The sequence below is a fragment of the Oryzias latipes genome, chromosome 6, assembly GCF_053564925.1.
Source record: "Oryzias latipes strain Hd-rR chromosome 6, Olatipes_Hd-rR_3.1".
NCBI lineage: Eukaryota > Metazoa > Chordata > Actinopteri > Beloniformes > Adrianichthyidae > Oryzias > Oryzias latipes.
In genome coordinates this window covers 16,204,158-16,222,990 of record NC_136242.1, presented here as the reverse complement: position 1 = coordinate 16,222,990, position 18,833 = coordinate 16,204,158, and the positions used below count along the sequence as shown (strand labels likewise).

Here is an 18,833-nt window from a genome sequence, read left to right as displayed (position 1 = left end):
TGGAGAAGGAGGAACAGTCAGATCTAGCACTAAACCTGAGGTCTCTTTGGGTCCTTATCGCCACTTGTGGGGATAATCTTTTCTAACTAAAGCCTCCCTGTGGCCACCGACTTGCTATCAGTCATTTCAAGGATGCACTCTATTCATTTGAGGAATCTAGAGAGGGTTAAAAAACAACATTGTTGTCATTTGATGTGAAGGTATTTCAAGGTAGTTCCGTCTCTCGGAAAGGTTAAAGACTCACTCTGATGAAAACCATGCTTTTGTTGTTTTTTTTTAACATGTTGGTGGCATTTTTCTGATGATGGGGGATATATAAAGTAAATAAATATTAAATTGCATTTTAAGTACCAGTATTTCTTTATTCAAATTGTTGTAAATCAGACAAAAAATGCACTTCAAACAAGCTTGTATTTGTAGCTCCCTGCATGCTTGTCCACGTGCCCTCAGCCTGCTTCAGACGTACATCTTCTTTTTCCTCGTCTGAGCTAGCATATGTGTCAAAACTGTACACCTGGAGAGCACCAGTATTGCTTAGCATTTTTGTTGCACCTGTAATGTTAGGTTGGGGGTGTGAGGGGCTGTAAGCCAGTGGGACAGAGTGTAAACACAGAGCTCTCAGCATAGAGAAGGGGGTTTGGGGAGTGGGTGGGGGTGGCTATTTTGCTAGAAAACAACAAAGTTGTTTTTTTTCTTAGGCTAAAGCGGCATAATCATGATTAGATCACGAACAAGACCACTGGTAACAATTTTACAAAAGAGCAAAAGATGATCAGAGTTTGTTCTTAAACACTTGAAACAAAAAAAAAACATTCAGACACACCAGGTGGGATAGTTCTCATGCTTTTGCAGTCAAAACACTTTGTATTTCAACTATGACAAAAAGAGAATCTGCAGCTGTTTGCAATAAACTAGTCAAAAGAGCTATAAGTAGCTCCAAACACTAATACTTTTATCAGTGTTTATTAGAGGGGCCCTTCTACTAAAATGCCTTGCTAAGCTCCAATTTCTGGCAGCTCTCTCTAGGAATCAACTCCATGTGGACAGTGGCCTCCTGCTAACCGCTTATTTAACCCTTGTGCTATCCTAGGCACTTTGACATTGGGAGTTGGGTCATCTAGACTCCACAAGACAGTGCGCTGAACTTTTTTCTTCATTGATTTGTGATCTTCACTGGTTTCCATGGAATACATGAAATCCTCTTCACCTTTATCCACCTTTGTCATGGTAGGAATAACATGTCAATGGTCATCTTGACTCCATAGGATAGCACAAGGGTTAAAAGTTTCCATTTATTGAAATCTCCTCCAGTCCTATCTGGGATTTTCTTTAGGCTTCAAGTCAGGCGGAGGTTGCTATTAGTTTGGAATAATTTTTACACTTTTTATGTTTTCTAAGCTTTTTCCCTATTTTATTTAGCTTCCTGGTGCATTTCCTGTTTTATTTCCTTACATTTCATTTTAACCTTTTTTTTTACTGAACCCACTGTAGGTTTCCAGACTGTAAGGTAAGCTAAGAAAATGCCTTTTCCATTTGATGCGCACAAATAAGATGACCAGTCTGGTTGTGTGTGTAAGTATTGCAATCACATGTTGTCTGAGCCCCCAGCGAAGTTGGAAGTAAACTAAAACATTGGGCTGTTTACCGCTATCTTTTCCTACCATCCCGATGTCTGTTCCATTCTGCCTTCTGATTTCTCTAAAGAGCCAAAATAACAAAAGTCAGAATGGCATAAAATTGTTTGTATTGCTTATCTAGTGCCGGAACAAATAGACACTATCGAGACAAACACATGCTGTGCAAAAAATTTCTCCGAGTTAGGAATAAGTGAGCGCGTAGAGAAATCCCATCACAGGGAAAAACTCGGGTCCAAATGCCTCGAAATGACAAAGCTGTTGTCAAGTAAAGGCTTTCTCCTCGCAGCTTCTTCTTATCCACTGAGCCAACATGGTGCATTCAAGCGTGGCCTGTCTGTCGGCTCCGTTTTGTCACTAATTTATTAATTTAAGCAGTGGCAGACATATTTAAAGACAATAGAGCAAGAGCTTGGGCTTGAATTAACCCCAATAATTATGCAGTTCTGCAAGAAGAAAAACTCAATTGTTTCTTTTCCCCCCTTGTAAAAATAAGATTCCAGTGAATAAATTATTTGGTGCAGAAAAATATTCAAACTTATAACTAAGAATGACAGGGTGAAATACGACCAAATAGGCACCCCATACTATCTAATGTGAAGTCTTGTTTCTGTTTGCATGTAATGGAGGTACGTACCCAACTTGAGTGCACTACGCCATTTTGGGAGTGCTAGGGATCCAAATGCTCAAAACATTTTAAAGCACTTTAGGGGTTTCTTACTTTATTGTGCTAATGGGTTGATTTGATCAATACATGAGTGTTTCTGCTGCATATACCTAAAGGTGGCAGCAGGCATCCATGGAAGCCATTTGATACCATTAGTGAGTGCAGTCATCAGTGATGGATCTGAAATTGGAATTCATTTTCGCAGAGCTTTTGATTTTGTTTGATTTTTTTATTTGTCTGATTTTTAAGAACATTTGAGATATGGATATTTGATCAATCCACTAACTTTAACTTGTTCATGTACCATTGAGGTTTTTTGTCTTAGACTTGCCAAAGGTGCTAAACTAATGTGAGCCATCCAAAAAAGTCACATGCAAATTTGAAAACAGTGTTTAACAAGACCAGGTTTGGTCACGGAGGCTATGTTCCAACTGTCAGTTTGAAGCTTGAATAAGAAGGACATGGACTTGGAGCCAGGTACATTTGCAAAACTCCCCAACTCACAATCCTCACCAAGTTGCGAAGGTCTGTTAGTCAACCTTTCAACACATCCCTTTAGGAGTCGCCACAGCTTTCACTGATTCGCACAGGTGGTTTGGCAGAAAATGTGACACCAGATGCACTTCCTGACACAACCCTGTGTTTTATCTGGGCTGGGGACTGTGTAGCCCTCCTTGAGCTACATATTTAAGCAGTAGTGCAAAGAGTCTTGCCCAAGGACCCACACTGGATGAAGCTCATTATGTCCCCTGGAAAAGGAACTCCGATTTTGCACCAGTCATATATGCAGCCAACTGAGCCATCATGCCGCCTGCTCACCAAGTTGCGAAAACCCTATGTAAAAATAAAAAATGCAAAAAATTCATAAAAAACAAAAAAACTTGCACACAACTTGGTTTTAAAATGTTTAGCTTTAAATCTAGGTTTTTAACGAAAGTGCTGAGGACTTAAATGCATCTTATCATTTTATTTTATGCATTCTTTAACACAAACATTGCACACAAATTGGGGTAACATCCTTGACCTGACACTAGCAGTGTTTGAACTACTTTCCAAACTTGTTTGACTTGCTAATTGGTTACAGAAAGGAAAGGGTTGGGACAATGTTGTGACCTACAAAATAAAAGTCCTTAAACTGGCCCTAAATGGAACACAGTTGTGTTACCTGATCAAGTCAGGCATCTCTTCTGCCTTCAGCTGAAAATTTGACACTCACCTGCCAATCAGAAAACTAGGTTTATGTGCAATAAAAAAAAAAATCACATATTCTGTGACAGATTTTTTAAAATCGGTTGTTGGGTTTCTGCAAGTAAAATTAAATTAAATTATTAATTCATCTATAGTGTATGATCAGATGTGCTATTTTGCATTTATACAGTTTGAAAAAGGGATAGTTTAACCTGGTTCAAAAAGAAAAATAGTTCTTAAACCAGAACAGATTAACTTCTACATGTTCTGTCAACATTTCTTAAACTTGTGAAAAACAAACAAACCTCAAAAGTAAACCAGGATGACTTATTCAGTGATAACACCTGCCTCCATCTAATCATGTAGCTGACTGTGTAAAACGGGAGCTGAAAACAACAATCCCAGAAGCCTCCTGTGTCAGCTGCTACATCAAGGGCGGCTGAAATTCTGGCTCAGGCATAACGCAGAGCTGGAGATGAAAGCCTTTCTCCTTGACTGTGCCCAGCCCTCAGCCTGCTTCAGATGAACAGCGACGGTACATCTTGAGAGCAGGACGCCTAGAAGTCTGCTAAAAAAGGACGATTCTGCTGCCAAAATGTCTTCTTGGGGCTTGTGTTTACAAAAGCTCGTGCCAGATTGAATGGAAAATGTCAGGGGTTTGAGGCTCTGTTGTCACATATGTTCTGCGCCGGCTCCTGTGTCACCTGTATGGTTCTGCGGAACGATCAGTGCATCTTCAAATGGACTGTTCCTGTGCAGCCAATTAATGATACAAAGTAAATGCTACCTGGCCAGTGTGACAGGAACAGTTTGTCTTGCAAGTTTGAGACACCTTCAGGGGGGGGATCAGCAAGGCTGCAATTAAAAAGCAGCTAAGTCTGCAGTCCTTAAAGACTCAGTTGGAGTGGAAAAAGCTACTGACTTAATGTAGGTTTTCATACAGCCTTACATGCAGTCAAATCTAATTTTCTCATTTTTTTGGTTTTTAAAGCCTTGCACAACTCGTTTTCTTCTTTTCTCCAAACATCCCCTCTTCCTACCTTCTGTTTCTTCTACTTCTGCCATGCATTCTCCTCTTCTTCTCCTCTGTTGGGGCGGCCATGGTGCAGCGGCAGGGCGGTCGACCCATGATCGCAATATTGCAGGTTCGATTCCCACCTTGCATGCCCATGAGTCGATGCTTCCTTGGGCAAGACAAGACATTGAACCCCACCTTGCCTCTGTATTTGGCAGCAGAGCCGCCACCAGTGTGTGAATGTGTGTGAATGTGTGTGCATGGGTGAATGGTTCTGTGACTGTAAAGCGCTTTGGGCCTTGTAGGTAGAAAAGCGCTATATAAGTATACGCCATTTACCCTTCTTCTGTTCCCTTCTCCAACTTTACAGCATGCTGCACTCGAGCGGCAGCAGTGTGCAATTGTGCAGAACCCGGACGAGCAACCAGTGATATCATCCCATTGTCCCTGTTCTGTCACCTGCACCACAGAACATGTACACTGTGAGGGGGAAAGAAGGATGAAAGGGAGATAAAGGAGCTCTGGGAAGGAAGTAAAGTTTTTGGTTTCATTCAGAGGTTTTGGCATTTAGCTTAAAGTCTAATCGAGGAACGGCATTAGATGCACAACCATATTTGCTTTTTGTTGTGCGTTGGATTTCATTGCGATAAGAAATATATTACCTTGCACCACTGCTAATATGAGAGATAACTTGTGGAAAATGCTGACAGTTGGGCTCTTTTTAATAAATTTGCCTTTGACAGAATGAAATCTGTCAGCAAATGCATCATACCTTTACAAGATTTCAAATTTACATGCAAATAAAGGGATTTATTAGAGAGTTAGATCATACAAACTTCTAATCTCCAGAAATCTGCATCAGAAAAGCATATAATAAATATCATTTATGGGGGACTGAGTCAAGGCTAAATGACAGTGGTCTGATAATATGTTATTGGACTGAGTTAATAGCTGAAGGCTGTTGAGCGCTGCCTCTGCCCCCTGCGGCTGCCACCGCCTGCTTTCATGTGATATCCAGGCTCCTGTCCAAGATCTGGCTTTGAATGTGAGCAAAGTTCCTCAAGATATTTTTCTGAAATAGGGTCTTTTTTCTTGTTTATTTCTAACTATTTCTTATGTATGAATGTTATAGTTGATCTTACAGAAAATTAGTAGTTGTCAGAAATAAAGAGGTCTTCGTTATACAGTTTTTCAAGCTGAGTTGGCAGTTTTTAGTGAATTTAGGAAAAAAACAGTAAAATAACACAAGTGGAATATTAAAACCGAGTCAAACTATTACCGGTATGCTACTTTCACTTTTGAATGTGATGCGTGTTTGTTAACGCTCTATTAACGCACTCTTTAACCCTTGTGCTATCTTAGATGACCCCACCCTTACATTGATGTGTTCTCCCTACCATGACAAAGGTGGATAAAGGTGGAAAGATTTCATGTAATCCATGGACACCAGTGAAGATCACAAATTATTGAAGAAAAAAGGTTCAGCGCACTGTCTAGTGGGTCTAGATGACCCAACTCCCAACGTTAAAGTGCTTAGGATAGCACAAGGGTAAATGTGCTTTTGGCATATGGGGTTCTCTCTGCACAAGCAGGAAGGGGCTTCTTCTTTTACCTTTGCTACTGTTTACTAGCGCATGCCCACCACCTATAGTTGGAAGAGACAAACTATGAAATGTCAAAGCGGGTAAAATCTGGCGAATCTTGCCCCAGGCTTTTTCATTTACAGCTCTATTCCGATATTTAAAAGACCTGGTGTCATATAATCCCAGCCGGGCACAAAACACAATTATTAATTTCTCCTCCATGATCAATTTTCTAAGAGTTGGTACTTCTGTGAATTAAAGGTCATGTCATATGTACGTCGCTACCAAATCAGAGTCCTTAATTAGTCAAAGTTCAACAGCTCTCAATATGTCTTCAATGGCCATGTTATCTGTATGAAGAGCCCAAAGACGGTCGTAGAAACTTGTGTAGCTAGGCATGAATGCGTCTTGTGTGAAGCCCGTAACACGCATATATATACATGGATTTTTTATTAGAGCGGTGTGAATTTAGATTTATATGGGTATTATGATCATTTTAGCTTAGAGGTAACAACAGATAGACACACTTTCAGACAAAAAATAGGAGGTTCTATTGATGTTCTCATTCTGTATTTCAAACTGACTGAGTCGTTTCATTTCTATTCCAATTGAAATCTGAAAAAGTTGTTTTGCAGAAATTATTCTTGTTTTCAGTCTTTTGCAAGCAGAACATAATGAAAGAGGAGTGCACACTGTGAAGAGTATTTTTTTCTCTCACTTTTTTCTCTAAACCCTGAAAATGTATGAATTCCTCTTGGTGATAAGGTTTAACCAAAGGCAAACCAGTCTGTGTCACTTTGCCACTGCAAACTAATGTTCTTAAGTGAGGTCTGCAGATTAAACCTTCATTTCCAAAATGGTTAATTTAAGTGTGTTTACATCCTCCAACATTTCTGGAGGCCAAATTTGTGTTGAAGTGACATGTGTTGCGAGAGCTGGTCACCCAGCATGGGTGAGGATGAAGAAGATGAGAAGAAGGAGGGAAGACGGGAGATTTTATTGCGCTCCTGCTGCCACAAACATCTACTTCAAAAGATATTTTTGGGAGACTTCAAGCTCCTTCAGCTGGCGTTAAGGTTGGCTGATGAAGCTGATGAAGGACTAACGAAATAGATTCAATGACTGACAGTTATTTGGGAGTCTTTTTGCTGTAGCTTCTCACAGTTAAAGAGAGTAAAGCTCAAGCTCAGTGTTAAACGAATGCAGTTGGCTTGGTGTGTAATGCACAAGTGAGGCAGGTTCCTCCTACTTATGGTCCTAGTGTTGCCAACGGTAACAAGCAGCTTGTTTGATGCGCCCTGTGCAGCATCGATTGCTCCCCTTCACAGACGGGGGATGGAAATTGGTCCTGGTGGGCAAGCGAAGGAGGTGCACACATGCCTGTGCCTTCTGTGGACACATATGGACACTGGGATCAGCACACACACTGGGAGAAAGTGTGTGTAAGGCTGTATGTGACTTAACACTTGGGGATGCTTGCAGCTCACTGGGCTGAGGATGATCTTCTTATGGGTGACAGTATGGAGCATATAGAAGAGGGCCGACCTGCTCTGCAGGCCTCCTCTTTTCTCTCTCTCTTGGATGTTTTCCATCTTCTCCCATGCTCTCCAATCTCCAGTTTGGAGGCTGCCCCACACACATGGGGTCAAAGCAGACTGCAGTGCTTCCTTCTCCTGCTTCATTATCACATGAATGGTTGCCATATTGCTGCATGCTGTATGGATACTGTTGGAACTCAGAGTCCTTGGCTTGGAGAAAGGGAGCTAACAATAGCAAAGAAATCTCTGTTCTATACCTCATAGAAGAGGCAGCATGTCAGGAGAAAACAGGAAGGTTTCCTAATAGCTTTGCAGATTTAGACCTCTTGGCTGCAAAACCAGCATTGTCACAATATTAAAATCACTTTTTTTCCTCTGGGAAATTGTGCCACAAACACACAAGAGGAAGCAAACACATAAACTCCATGAATGCTGGAGCAATTCAAAATATTTGTCAACAGAAATCTCATCTGCAAGTCCATTTTAAAGCACAAGATGTGTCTTCTTCATTTAATTCCAGTCATAAAGCTGAAGAATGTTCAGCCACAAGGAAGTCTTAAAGGAAAAGTCTGCTTTATTATCACTTCTTCTATAGTTTCTTGTTATAAGTTGCTAATGCAGTTCTTGCAATATATGAATTCAATGAGATATGATTTCATTCTAAGACATCTTTGTTTTCGAGTCTCTATGAACATGTGATCTATATGGCAAATTTCTGGTGATTATTAACACATGAACAAGTGATGATGCAAAGATGACTTTTTAGATAAGGTTTTCATACCAGAGATGCCTTGTGTAATTAAAAAAAAAGGGAGTTCAAGTCATGTTTAAGGTTTTATTAAAATAAATGAAGCCTGGAAGCAAATTTATTATTGATATGTGCATCCTACATGTAATAAAAAAGAAACAGAAACTGGATAAAAAAAATTCTGAACACACAGGATTGACTTTAATAAAACCAAGGACCATTATCCGAAGTTGAGATCCTGAAAGTTTATGCATGTAAACTTTTGTTTTAAATTTCCTGTTATAAAAGCTTCACATGCATGCGAAATAACCGTACTGTTACTAATAATCTGTAAAAATAATCTAAAATAATCTGAAAATGATTGGACTCATACTCTGCCCTGCTGTTTGACCATGTGCCTTCATCAAAGAATTAGCATCTGTGTGTGTGTGTGTTGTGTGAACGAGACAATACTCTCTCAATGTGTCTAATATGTTTCTATTTTTCATGACAAAATTGAATGATTATTTAGTGAATTGGAAGAAAAGAAATGTGGACGTGTGAACAGTTTAGTCAGTTTTTTGTCAAAACTATGCCGGATCATAACCAGTGTAACAATGAAATGTCATATAAAGATTACATATGAGGATTCTGAGAACTGTAAAGAAATGCAGAAATGCAAAATTGATTGAATCATTGTTTGGATCTTTTGAACAATATTACCATGCCAAGATGATTGATTGGTCATCTTGACATTATAATAATGTTCAAAAGATCCTAAATTCCCAGCGACTCTCTGATAACGCATCCAAGAGCGTCACTCTCATCCTTTATTTTGGAGAACATGCACCACATCTGAAATTAAATTGGGAACTGATCACCAGGTGAGTGTTTGGAAGCAGATTTTTCTGTGAGCTCTCTGACAGGAAAAGCAAACAGATATTAGATGCAGCAGATGCAGTCTCAAGCAAATGGGAAAATTTAATGGACTGAATCGACAAATGATGAGAATATTAAGTTAACAAAATGGTGGGAGGAAATTTGAAAATGGAGCAGCCCGGAACATTTGACTAAATCAACCAAAAAATGAGAAAAAAAACACTTTAAAATTTGTTTCAGAGAAGTTGTAGCTCACACATAATGTTGATCAAAGCAGATCTAAAAATACAAATTCCATATATATTTAGGATTTTCTGACATTACTTGCACTTTAAGAAGAGAAGAAAAAATAAAAGAAGAATTGTTGGGTTAAGTAATGATCCAAGGTTGCCATGGTTCATTTATGATAAGTATTTACGATCATTATTCTATTAAAGTGTTCTATTCACGTTTTATATCAGAGAGAGAGCAGTGTAGCTACTAAAGGCTTTACTATAATTCAAAGACGGTGAACATCTTTCAACCCTGTTATTCGATTTAGTTTGTTAAGAAAGAAGCAATTTAAGGCCCCAAAAATGAAAAAAAAAAAAAAACACACACACACAACACAAGATTGGCCTTTATTAAATGCAATACTTATAATTATATTAATTCCAAACATTTACGACAAGAAGAACGTAAAGCAGAAAAATGACATATGGAACAAATGACTGGAACATCAAGAACAGAACAGAAAAGATGTTAATAACTACATTAATGACAGAACAGGACAAAGATGGGAAAAATCATTGTAGCATCTGTTAAAAGACAAAAGATGTACCATTATTGTCCGGACAATGAAGTACTCTGGATTAAAGGGCGCATAAAGCGAAAAAAAAAAAAACAGTCAGATAATAACCCAGAAAGCCCAGAGGGACATAGAGGCAGCAGGGATTGATGGGTAGTTTGTTTAATGAACCTTTTTGTTTGCTTCTTATAACTGTGATAACCAGATGATCACAAGAGAGTCCAACATGACAGAAAGTCCAACTTTATTCACAATAACTCTGTGTTGGTCAGTTGTACCATGAAAAACAATAAGCTCACTTTTTCAGTTCTTTAGGTTGAAGCACAGTATGTACCACTCCGTCAGGGTTCTGACTACAGTAGCTGTAATGCTCTCACAATTTGTTAACCAAATAACTGTATTGTTGACCAAAGTCACACTAATAGATTTTGTAATACTGTGGAGTGCCATGTAGCACATAAAATCGATTTGAAGTCAGTAAACACAACCATAATACATACATACATAAGATGCTCTGTCTTTTTTTGATAAAATAAAAATTTTAAGTGTGGCTTATGGTCTAAAGAATAGGGTATGCCAGTAACTGGAGAAAGAAGGGAATAGGAATTATTAAAACACAAAACAATGGAACATCTGTTAAAGATAAGGCGTATATTGTCATTATAACAGCATTATAGCATTATGGCAGCAGTTCTGACAGACAGTGTTCGGGTTGTGATTGGTCTTTGAGGATGTTTTGGCCATTTTTGTTTAGTTCTTTCAGAGAGAATTGCATACAATAGAGAACTTTAGGATGCTGTCTATGGTGCACTAATAAAAGGTCACCAGGAGTATCTCAAGCAACGTTCACACCACCCTCAGCAATGAGCGTTCAAGGGAGCACTTCCAATAAAAAGTCTATATAAACGAGCATAAATGCGCGTTTCAGGCTTCTGAATTCAAAACTCTTGTGTTCATGTATAGTTACACACATTTTTAAGACCATTTTGGGGCTCTATGTACAAAACACGCATAGCCATTGAACGTGTGTTGAAAGTTGAACCAAAAAGCCTGAAGCAAGATTTACGAGATTTACACCGCTTCAACACTTTGCATCAAGCCTCCTCCAACTGTAGGTGGTGGACATGCGTTGGTAAACAGTTGAAAGCTAATGAGTTATTGAAGGCATTGGTGTTGGTTTGAGACGTTTAATTTTCTATACATTTACCTCTAAAAAGAAAAAAAGGTGGAAAAAAATCTTCTGAAACTCTAATTGAGTATTTGTGGAGATTTTTTGCCTGAGGAAGCATTCCAGTGAAGAGGTATTGAAGTGGCACTGCTACAAACAGGAAGGATGATGACATCTCTAGCAACTGTCGGTTGTTTTTAGCTCAGCTTTGGATTAAAGACTACACGGTGAGAAATGCTGATGAATTTTAAGAAAACCCGGCATCTTCAGACTTTTAAGTTGAACAAATAAACATGGAAAAATATTAAAGACCGGGGAATGTATTTTTGCTTCCAAATATTTGATGCAAATCTGTGTCATCCTCAGTTCACCAATGCAATACTAAGTTGTTGTTGAGACAAATATCCATAAATTTTCCTGCAGGCATTCTTAACTTTCACATTTGCCTTTGTTTTCTTAAAAAAAAGTTTTTTTTTAAATCAGTTTCTGTTTATTATTGTTTAATAACTTGTAGCAATACATTTTAACAAATAATTTAACATTGACACAAGAATAAGACTTTATTTTCTAGTATTTTGGATTACACATGAGCTGCAGCTTAAAGCTTCTTTTAGTTAGACTCTTTGAGTTTCCAACGATCTCCGTGAGGCTCTTTGAGTTGAAAGAAATATGGTGAGTGTAGGTCCTTAACCTCAGGGATGGTCTGCTGCCTGCAGGTGGTAAATCTTCTCAACACAACACTTGCTTTGTGTTTTTAACTGCAAACTCTGCCTCTCTTACTCTGTTTGTCTTTCACTTTTTCTCTCCATCATCCTGTCTGTTGTCAGCGCTCCTCGTGGCTCCATGGAAACCAGGCACACCATTCTCTTGCAGTGTGTCTTTGTGTGTTTGTGTGTGTCAGTGGGCGGGATCGGGGTCTTGTTTGGTTTAAAAAAAAAAAAAAAAAGCTGAGGAGAGGTCGCGGCCGTCCCTGTGGGTGTCTTGCTGTAATTCATGTAAATTCCCTGAAGAACCTAGCCGCTTTGTTTTCTTTATTGTCATTCAGGCTGAACCGCTGAGGGTCTGTTTGATCAGTTCGACCTGATGTTGAACATTTCTTGACGTGAAATTCCATCATGTACGCGAAGCTGTTTTGACGGCTGACTGGAGTCTTTTTCTTCTGGTCGCCTGGATATGGGACACCTCAGGGCCTTTGGGCTCCTCATCGTGTTGTAATCTGCTCAAGCAGAGGTAACAAGGCTAAAATGATCACAGATTACCAGAGGACGGTGTTGTCTTTTCCTCTCAAACCTTTTAACATTTTATACAACTTCATTGAGAGCAACATTGAAACGTTTACTTAAAGATACAAAAACTTGTATTTGTATTAGCTATCCAAGAGATAACTATGGACTATTAATGTGTAAAAATATTACCCCCCCGCCCCGGCCTTCTTAGCCTCGTGATCCAAACCCTTTATTTTCCCCATGTGCCAATCATTTTTCACCCCCTTTCAATATTCAGAGCTGAAAAGGAGTGTCAAACACACACATTCACACAGTATACTCCTATGCTTTAGACTGAAGCATAAACTATGCTTTGTTCAAAGATGGAGGACATTGAAATATGTAGTTACCATTGAAAGTATCGTCCTATTGGTGGGTCCAGCGGTCCTGTCCCAGTGTGTGTCCGAAGGGGCCAATGGGCCGCCACTGATCGCCCGGTGTCACCGCTCTACAGAGTCAGTGTGCAGAAATAATGTCCCTTTAGACTTGGTCAATCACGCCCCTCTCTCAGAGAAAGCACGTCCCTTTCACTCACTTCATACTCTAATCTGCATACTTCACCACGATCCATCATTTTCATGAAAGATGCCTGATCCAATGAATGCTTTCATTTATGATCCCCTCTTCTTTTAAACTCATGCTGTGATTCCTGATGTGAGGAGAGCTTTACCTGCTGAGTCATGTTTACATTTGCTCATTAGGGAGTAGTAAGGTAAAGTTGTTGGGCAGAGGGGCTCTGACAGTGTGTAGGCTGAAAGATTTATCACTGCAGGTTAGTGGGGATTGTAAACGGGCAAAAGGTTGAGAGTGTTGTGATGCTCTTTGTCTCGCCTTTCTTATGCAGGTTGGGTTTATGTGCCTTTCTTATAGATTTTTTCCTTTCTGTAACTTCTTTTGAAATTTGACAGACGTAAAATGTATAGTTAAAATCAATGAAAAACAATGTTTTGTCATTCACATTAAATCCTGTGATTCCCTACTGAGCTTATTTTGAAAAGTCCACAGATGTTTTATTGTTAACTAATGACAACTCCAACTTTCTATATGTTCTTAGCATGCTCCGAAGTTTTTTTTGAGGTAGACATAATGAAAAAAGCAAGTACTGAAGATGATGAGCCTCATAGAAATACTGCTAAAAGAAAGAAAACAAAAAAACTGATTTTTCTAAATAAAAACCTGCCCACTATTAATGTGCAGATCTGTGCTGTAATGAGTCCCAATACCAAAAACATGACAAGAACAACATTCTGAGCTGGACTGGATTTTTCTGGCTGTTGGTACTCTAAAACCTAATTTAAGTTTTTTACTATTGCCTGTTTTAAAAGGGAAAAAATGCTTTTCTTTAAACAATAAATACCCAATCCTATGAAATTTGTGTTTTTGTTTTTTTTAACATGCACTTGGATCATGTTGCTCATGATAGAGGACATATGTAAAAGAATTTGAGATAAAGACTGCCTGTTTTGACTATTTCTTCATATCGTGATGGATCAGGAGCGGACAAAAACCCACAGTTTGAAAAAGCTCATATTTGTAATGCAGCAACTGAAATGAGCTGGCTGAAGTCTTTCTGCTCCGCTCCATTCTGATGTATACACTTGCAGGCAAATAGATCCATGAACATCTTTTTTTTTTGAGCTGCCATCTAGCTCTAAACTGTATGGATGAATATTGTTCACCATTTTTGTTAACTTGGGGTTGTGAGGGGCTGTAAGCTGGGGCAAATTTCGGATGAACTCCTGTCGCTCTGCAGAAAATAAGTCTTAAAGTTTTTGATTTTGGTTAAAAATCTTGCTTAATCAGAATTAAAAAACCACTGGGAACACTTTTGCAATAGACAAACATAGTTGGAGTGGGACTTTATCCTGGACAAGGAGTTGTGCAACCTTTAAACTTATGAATCTAAATTTTATTGGATTTGATATGAAGTCTAATGTTGGTATTAGCCAAATGTTAGTGTAATAGATTTAAAGACAGAAACAGACGAGAAGGGAAAGATGTGGAGTAATGTGTAATGTGCTGTTCGGATACAGGAGTCCAGTTCATTGTTCAGCAGGTTGAATTGTGTTCTTTGATGCAGATAATGTTACATTTTCTCTGCTTTTGTGTCGAGCGGAGTGTTATTTAAGGCTGAGTGCAGAGAAAAGCCTCTCTTTCACTCCATTGTTGCCCTCTGCAACCATAGCTAACAGACGTCAAAAGACTTTCCACTCCTATTCTTTTAAAACGGGCGCAATAATGCCAGTGAAGAGTCGGCAATAACTTTGCTTCCTCTCACTGAGTCAACTAGATTAGATTGCATGAGCACATTTGTGGAGTGTAGGTAAGCATGCTCTTTGGTTTCTGACTGGATGGGAGAGGAAGTCCTGAAGATGAGCCTGCAGGCTTTTTTTTTTCTTTTCTCCTTGTAGCTGCTGTGATTCTCCACCACCTCCGCCCTCCATTGAGCATCTAAGGTGCATTCACCGCACCACAATCTGCACAGCTGACAGATATTTGCTGAACTCTCCGTGCTGTTTGACTTAACATGAAATGATATTGTCAGGTTGACTTTGATGCGGTGCCAAGTTCATAAAGCAGGATGTTGCGCTTTGTCTTCTCCTCATTCTGCTGTCAGATGCATCCGATGCAGAACAAATAAGTTTCTGAATGTTCGGTGCTCGTGCACAAACATGTCTCCGTAACCAAAACCGGTAACTTTCTGTGGCAGCTGTTCATGTGAAACTGGGAAATGTTTAACCCGTATTGTGGATAGACAAAAGGTTTTTTTTTTTTATCCTTGTGAGCATGGGAGGGGAGAGTGTGCGAGAGGAGGGGTTGTGGGTGTGTTCGGGGGTGGGAGGAGGACGATTTTGAGAGGGAATCAGCTCCTCTCCTACTGTCATTCAAAGAGAATCCATCGAGGAATACACAGCCTGTGGGATTAACACATCCAAACTGCAGGCTCAGGCAGCAAATGCACAGGCTGGCGGGAGCCTTTCCTATTGATTCCAACACGGATAAAGGTGAGGGATACTCTTATTTTTAAATCGTTTTAGGGTGAAAACAGATAGAAGAAAAAACAGATGCCCTAAAATATGTGTACGTGATCAAACCACAACAAAACTCCAGATTAGATTTAAGTTTCACATATATTTAAGTTTTAAACATGTATGAAAATGTTTTAATAGGTATATAGGTCTAATTTCTTTTCTTTTATGAAAAATCTAAGACCAAATATTTCCATTTATTAATATTTGTAGAAATGGAAATGAGATTTTCGTAAAGTTTTTTTTTACCACACTTGACAAAAGAAATGTACTGTATTTGCAGTGATAAAATGCTTGGTAAATTTCTGCAGTTACAGATCAACCGCAGATCATATTGTGGTCAATAGTTTGTACATTTCCAACATCACAAAGTCCTCTTTATGGTTTTCTCCCATTAAGTTCATTGGATCTTCTGTGGAGGTGCCAAAGCTGCACAATCTTGTCCTAACAAGCCACACAGCCCCCAGTAAATTCCTTACAGGTAAAAAAAAGTCTTCAATTTCCCTCCCCATTTCAGGTGATAATTATGTTCCATTGGGAGATTGGTATCATCTAAAGCTATGCATAGCCTCTCATTAGACTCTAAAATTAAACCCACAGGCTGCTTCTGTGCCGTTCAGCGCCCTTCCTCTCCATGACTCAGTCAGGCAGCAGCATTCAAATGTGGACACCCATCAAAACAGCACAGTGGAGGATAAATCCAGGCCTCATTAACAGCCGCTGCACTAAGCCACGCTTCTTTGACCTGTTGACATCTCCCTTTACTTTACTAAAATGACAAATGGACAAATGTGCTCAGAGGGAGGATTTTCTCATGCATGGAAATGTTAAATCTCAGGGTATTTGCATGCTCTTTATCGGGAGGTTGCAGCAGTAAAATGATATTCATCCCTCCTGTTGTTAAATGCAGCATCCTAATATGAACTTAATACATATTTTGTGTTTGTTTTAGTTACACGACTAAACTTCAGGATTAGACTATTTCTTGGTTCATTAGAAAAAATCGTCTACTTGATTTCTTCTATTTTGTTCTTTTTTGCCACATGGTGGCATAAAAAAAGTTTTCAAAGCAATTTCTTTGAAGAAAACCAATAAACCTAGGCAAATACTTTTTGACTGTTCCATGACAATTTGCAACTTTTAATTGATGTATTTTTATTCATTATTGTATAAATAAGTCAATATAAAAACAAAAGTTTTAATTGAAAGATCCAAAAATCCAGGGGGCTAAAGTTGTTCAACTCATTGAAACTACTTTGTCAGAAATTCAGTCTTAGTAGAAGTAATCTATCCTTCTGTCTATCACAAAAAAATCTGGTCACATTTTTTTTTTTAATCCACCAAAAGCTAAAATTACCAGAGCACCACCCTTTCACACTGACATCTCTGGAAAGCCCCAAATGTCCTATGTACATACCAAAAGGACTTATTTGAATATTATGTAGTGGTTGGAATATATTCAGGTTTAGGAAAATCCATGCTAGTATGAATCGTTTGCGATATTGGGTGCAATCTTCTACCTCCCGTGAAGAGGTCTCCCGAAATATTTCTTGTTTCCCACTTCCTATCTGACTTTTTCCATTTCGATCACCGGTTCCGTTCTTCATCACCCAAAAAAACCCCGATCTGGATTGGGCTCTGACTGACTCTGCAGTGTCAACAGCCAAAGGTGGGGTGTTGGGGTGGCTGGTACAGGGGGAGGCTGTCTTTGATGGGATCAGGATGTTCAAAGAGGATGTGCAAAAGGTCACACTCTTGGTTAGTCATTTTGGTCAAATCTCACTTGCACTCTGTTGTTTTCACTCATGCCCAACAGAAGCAGCAAGATTGAGTTCATGGAGAACCTTAAGAGCTGATTTATAGCTCTGCTCCCAAGTGTGGAGTCAGCATAGATGCCAGCAAAGATACAAAAAGAAAATACTTGAGATCCTTCTTGTACCATTGTGTGAGAAGAAATGCCTGAAAAAACTGTGAATTTCACAGATTGTAAAAATATAAACTAAAAACGCATCAAAGAAATCACACATTTTGGACTCACACAAAGGCTGCTTAATGCGATCCTGTTTATTTGAATCAGAAAGGCTGCAAATGAAGAGAAAAAGTATGAACTGCGAGACACAAAATCTGTGTGTATCTAACAGTTGCATGGATATCATGGAACACAAAGGCATGTTTTGTACTTACATGTGGACTTGTGTCTGTGCAGCTTCCAGCCTCTCCTTTTGAGCGACACACTGAAGTCGATAAACCCTCTGCTAAAAGTAAATTGGATTAGCTTCTTCAATCAGCTAGCCTGTCATTTCCTTTGGGGTCTCGCCTTTATCGTAATACAGTTTACTGAAGAGAGAAAAAGGGGGCTCTGCCATAAAACAAAACAAAACAAAAAAAGATACCGGTAAATGAAAAGTAGAAAAAGGGAGTCGTGTATTGATGGAGACAGAAAAGAAGGGGTGGATACGAATAGGAGATTCAGGCTTTTTTGGGACATGTGGTGCACCATTGAGGTTCACATTTCATTTGTAAAAGCCTGTTAGAAAGTGCATTAAAATAAATAATCTTAAATTGGCCCAAGATCACACCTGTAAAGCACTGGATTGAATCCGATACGGAACAGCAGGGGGGGTCATGTCTAAAGACAAAATCTATTTGCTATCTTCTATGTATTTTAGTGTACAATGAGAAGAAACAACAAAAAATGTAAACAGAGATATGTGAAAAAAATGGACTAGTCATTACTTTTCATAATAGGACTAGTTTTCTTAAGATATTGAACTCTTATTTTTTGCCACAGTATAAAGAACTCTTCAATGCAGTCTTTTAACTCCTTTAATTTTCTGACATTTTTTGTTTTTTTGTTTCTGCTTTTTCCAATAAGTCTTTGATAAAGTGTGTTCTTATTTTGTCACAAAGTGATGATACAGCTTTCTCAGGGTGGATCAGTAATCAGTCTAAACTTCATCTAAACCCGAATGGTGCCTAAAAGTTTTCTTTTTAGATTAAAAAAGGCCAGTAACACATGTTTCATTGTCAATATAAAAGAGATAACTAGAGTTTATGTGAAAAGCTGTTTGATTGCTAGATCAAAAAATGATCTATATCTCAAAATAGTTGCACAACTATGACTTAAAGCATGCAATTTTACTGTTAACTGTAAATATTTAGAAAGAACATAAAAAAAAGGAGTGTTTAACCTCTTTATCACTCTACATTTGAATTCCACTTTTTGCTATAAATAAATCCTTCATGTATTTTAAACTAAAACATGATTTTTTAAAATAATTGCTGATTGTAAAGTGGTATATTTTTATAGGATGCTGAGTCTGGAAAATGTGTCGTTTGGCTTTCTGTGGCTC

The 18,833-nt window shown here is 38.7% G+C and overlaps 1 protein-coding gene across 50 annotated transcripts in view; it reads left to right on the top strand.

Annotated features, from left to right (window-relative positions):
• LOC101171409 (neuronal cell adhesion molecule) overlaps positions 1-18,833 on the top strand; it is a 76,466-nt gene that overhangs the window by 16,161 nt on the left and 41,472 nt on the right. For 10 of the 50 annotated variants that reach the window (XM_078948521.1, XM_078948529.1, XM_078948496.1 and 7 more), the window contains exon 1: positions 15,284-15,456. The exons of 34 other annotated variants lie outside the window; for them this stretch is intronic. The gene's annotated coding sequence lies outside the window, so the exon portion shown is untranslated. Of the gene's footprint in view, positions 1-15,283; positions 15,457-15,879; positions 15,962-18,833 lie in introns of those variants that run through there. 6 more of the 50 variants (XM_078948518.1, XM_023955672.2, XM_023955666.2 and 3 more) reach the window with 2 other exon arrangements.